The 4,823-nt window shown below is 33.2% G+C and overlaps 1 protein-coding gene across 3 annotated transcripts in view; it reads left to right on the plus strand.

Annotated features, from left to right (window-relative positions):
• Positions 1–1,510: 1,510 nt before the first annotated feature.
• LOC106872899 (gastrula zinc finger protein XlCGF57.1) overlaps positions 1,511–4,823 on the plus strand; it is a 15,436-nt gene continuing 12,123 nt past the window's right edge. Inside the window, exon 1 of one of the 3 annotated variants that reach the window (XM_014920073.2) lies at positions 1,511–1,886. The gene's annotated coding sequence lies outside the window, so the exon portion shown is untranslated. The other 2 variants (XM_014920071.2, XM_014920072.2) reach the window with 2 other exon arrangements.

Genomic DNA, 4,823 nt, shown 5'->3' on the forward strand with positions numbered 1-4,823 from the left:
TGTAAATTTGAACGATATATATAGAGGAAAATGATGGTGGAGAGGGAAGTGTTGCCTTCTAGCAAGTTTGTTGAAAGGTGGGTGAATGTTGGAAGAATGACCAGTGTGAAAGGACCAAGTTTGAGAGTACACCTGTAAAAAAAAAAAAAAGGAATTAAAGAAGGGCTGTTGCCCTGTTGATCAGGGGCCCGTGGTTTTTGTGGGGTTTTTTCCACGAGGACCTTAAAGTGCCTCCCCAATTGAGCGTTTTAACTTGTTTAATTTTAATTTTTATTTATTGTTTACACGCTGAAAGCCCTTTGTCTCGTTTTGTGTTGTCGTTTATGGTGTGTCATGACATTTAATGTACTATGTAAGCCCTTGTGGCTAATAAAAGAATTAATTATTATTATTATTATTTATTCATTTTGTTCATGTACAAGTAGGAAGACGGATATATTGTTTTCAGTCGTGCGTGTTTCTTTGTTTGTTTGTCCGTGGACAAGATATCTCAAGAACTGTTTCATATTTAAAGGAGATACATGATTGAAAGCCTTATTTACTGCGGTATTCGTCCTCAGATAGTATCTCTTATAGACGCATAGTGTTTCTTAAAAAAATACACTGAAATATATTAACAGCAGGCGCAAATCGTCCGACAGCGGCGATGGCATTGCTAAATATGCATTTCTACCTCGTTGTACTTCGTCAGCAGCATGCATGCAGTGGCAACCGCTTGCTAAGATAATAAAAAAATACCCCGTTACTGATTTTCTAAAATAGTGATTAAAATTAGCTAGCAGGCTGAATAAAGATTCGTAACGTGCGACAGGCTGAATAAAGATTCGTAACGTGCGACAGGCTGAATAAAGATTCGTAACGTGCGACGTTAGTTTAAAATAGCAATCTATGTATCATATTTTAAGCAGATACATTCGTCGGCTATACTCTTATGGGTTTTTTTTTTACACAATATATCTAAAAGAGATGTTACTTTAAGACAAATATCGCTGTAAATTAGGCTCTTGATGTGTCTGCTGTCAGTATGATACACAGATGGCTATTTTAAACTCGTGCTGTTCTTATAGCACATAACGTGTGTGTGTGTGTGTGTGTGTGTGTGTGTGTAAGACATAACGAATGAAGATGTATGATCAACGATGTTGACTCCTCTGTCAGTTCGTGTAATTTGGTGCTTATTGCCGTTTCTATCCAAGTCAGTCTTGATTTGGTACTTATTCCAGCCGTGATCGTCTTTTTTTTTTTTTTCCATCTTTCTTGACGAAGTGTACCTCGGTGTACATTATATGTTCTTCATTTTTTTTATATATATAAATGCATAGAGACAGACAGTGAATAGTGATTTTTAAGATTTGGCAGCTATTTCTAGCAGACGTTAGTGTGGTAATATGCCTAAAGATATTTATTGAGGAAAAGATGTAGCTAAAGCTTCAAGAATTCAGATAAAAAAATTATAAACTTTTTTTTTTCTAAATCATTCAGTTCTAAAATATATTTTTATCTCTTATCTGCATTGCCATGGTTTTTCATAACTCTTTATATTTGTCTTATAATATAGATGTTTTCTTTAGAGAATATTTTAATGTATGCAAGGCGCCACAAGCGTGATCTATTTAAATGAATTACTCAAATGATAAAATCTTGTGTTTTTTTTCTGTATAGTATGAAAATAGAAAACTAAATCCATGTTTATTGTTGATTATTTTATGCCTTATGTGTGGTCAGTGGGTAATTACGATAAAGAAATTCCAATCATAAGGTTAAAATATTTATTACTAGTTTGTTTTAATATATCAGTTCAAAGAATTAGTTCTTTGATTTTCCCAATTAAAGTCGGATATATTTCCAGACGTACACTTACACCGGTTGGTAGGCGAATTTCTTCGGTAATTTTTCTGCATCCATTAATTTGCTCTTTTCATATTCTTACCTTATTTCAAATATTTATGTTCAATTTTCGATTGCTTTATTTTGGTGACGATTTGCCGTTTCCTTTCAAGAAATAGCAATACATTCTGCAAAATCCGGCGACTATACAGGATAGAGACTGTAATTTTTTATCTTTTTCTTCTATTTTTTGACAATGTATTTAAGTAAAAGAAGTTGCTTTTTTTTTTTTTTTTTCTTTTCGTCTTTCGCTTTCGTTGACCTAGCTATTCCTACTTAGCACTCTTCTTACGGTCTGGCTTGTTTCAATTACCTCAAAAGAAAGATATCATTTAAAGCTATAATTTTCTGAGAATCCAAAATTATCATTATTATTTGCTCTGTAAAATTCTATATGTTCTTATTTTATTCCAAGTATTGTAGCTTGTGGCTCATATTTTAGGGCCTACTTTTAATTTGTCTTTTATGTGTGTGTGCTTGTCTGTCAAATTACAGATGTGAATTTTGCTGTTCACACTCATCCGGGCGCGCGCATTTATGTATATATACATTCATGTATGTGTCTGAGAGAGAAAGGTACTTGTCTGTATGCGTGAGAGTGAAGAGGTATTTGTGCGAGAGAGAGAGAGAGAGAGAATGAAGGCTGATGGGGGTATTAGTGTCTGATGACAAACTATGTTTGACATTGTTGTTGGGGGAAAATTGACAATGAAACACTTAAGCTGTGGAGCTTGGAAAATCGTCAGGCTAGCTTAGTCGCTGCACCTCAGAAAATGGGACAATGTTTTATAAAAGATAAAAAAAAACAACCCCATGTAAGTAGTGTAAAAATTCTTGTTGAATTCATATTAAGTTTTTGAAAACAGACACCTTTTTATATAGAAAACGGCCTTGCATTCTCTCTCTCTCTCTCTCCTGTTTTGTGTTTGTTTTGTTTTTCTCTGTGGAGAAATCAACATTAAATTAATGGAAGAAAATATTCTTTGTGTATTTAAGATGTCGACATCATTTCCATCAAGTTGAAAATAATCTGCATGTTTTATATAATATTATTTCTCTACCGTATTTCTAAAACTTTCTTTAAATAATTTTTCGTAATTTATATAAGCCAATATTGGTTTCCTTTAAAGTTATACTTAAATAAATCTGTAATATTGTAATTTTATAGTAGTTTGCTTTTAATGAGAAAAATATTCGAGGCGATCGTTCCAAAAATCGCTTCATTTGTATTTATTTCTATGCATAGAAGTTTATTTTCTCTCTTCTAAGATGTCACGACTTCTCATTTATTTTTGCATGGATCATTTGAGTCATGCTCTTCGTAGGACGTCGTATGATTTGATATGTTGTTTATATTATACATACATACATACATACATGCATGCATGCATACATACACACACACATTTTATATAGTGTGCATTTTTTCGGACTTATGGACAACTGTGTGTTTGTAAATAAATGTGTATACGTTTGTGTATGTATGTATGTGTATATATATATATATATGTATGTATATATGTGTGTGTGTATATGTGCATGTATGTGTATATATGTGTGTATATATATATATATATATGTGCATGTATTTGTATATATGTGTATATGTGCATGTGTGTGTATATATATGTGTGTGTATGTATATATATATGTGTGTGTGTATGCGTATATATATGTGTGTGAATGTATGTATTTATTTATTTATTTATTTATGTGTTTCAGCCAAGTGGCTGCGGTCATGCTGGTGCACCACCGTGAGGTGGTATATATATATATATATATATGTATGTGTGTGAATGTATGTATATATATATATATATGTATGTGTGTGTGTGAATGTATGTATATATATATATATATATATATATATATATGTATGTGTGTGAATGTATGTATATATATATGTATGTGTGTAGATGTGTGTATGTAAGATTGTGCGAGCGTGTATATATAAGTGCATGAGTAGCTATATATGATTTACACAAACAAGCAATACCTAGTTATTTTATATGCAGTATCATCGTAGAATAGTCGAATCCATTTAAAACATGCCGTTATATTTCACATTTTATTTTATTTTGTGATGCATTCTTTAGTAACGTCCCTTCCTTTACGATTTAAGTTCGAAGCTTGCCGAGGTCAACTTTACCTTTCATCCTTCTGGAGCTCGATAAGATCAGTGCCTATTAAGTGTTGTAGTCAATCTAATCTAATCGGTTGTACCTTTCTTTACTTCCTCTCGAAGCTGTGGCCTTGTGCCCGTGTTTGAAATTATTCAGATTCAAAAAAATATTTCATCGGTTATCTCTGACCTGAGAATTATTCCACTACATCTGTTGAAAGTCAGATGTTGGCCAGTTCTGAATAGGCCTTCTGTGTGTTGAAGGAGGGGTTTTACCTGTTACCCCCTATCCCTTGTCTTTTGTTGTTGTTTTTTTAATATTTTTCAATTTATTTTCTTTTCTCTTTACTTACCATGTATTATAATCCCATTCGCTTCTAGGATCTTTATTGTACATCTTTTGCCCATTGTCCGACGTTAATTCTTATAATCCTTTCTCCTATAGGCACAAGTCCTGGAATTTGGTGGGAAGGGGTTAGTCGATTACATCAATCCCAGTGCTCAACTGGTACTTTTTTTTATCGATCCCGAAAGGATGAAAGGCAAAGTCGATCTCGGCGGAATTTGAACTCAGAACGTAAAGACAGACAAAATACCGCTGCCCGGCGTGCTAACGATTTCACCAGTTCGCCACCTTGTTAACTCTTATAATCGCCATTTCTTAGGAGACTGGTAGGACCAGGATGCGTGCTTAATGCCTTTACATATCATTTTGATATAACCATTCTTTTAGCTGTGCACACTAGTAACTGCTGAGGTGAAGATAGGGTATGCAAGTTTTTCAAATTAAAGCAAATAATAATAATTCCTTCTT

The sequence above is a fragment of the Octopus bimaculoides genome, chromosome 14 (assembly GCF_001194135.2).
Source record: "Octopus bimaculoides isolate UCB-OBI-ISO-001 chromosome 14, ASM119413v2, whole genome shotgun sequence".
NCBI classification, from domain to species: Eukaryota; Metazoa; Mollusca; class Cephalopoda; order Octopoda; family Octopodidae; genus Octopus; species Octopus bimaculoides.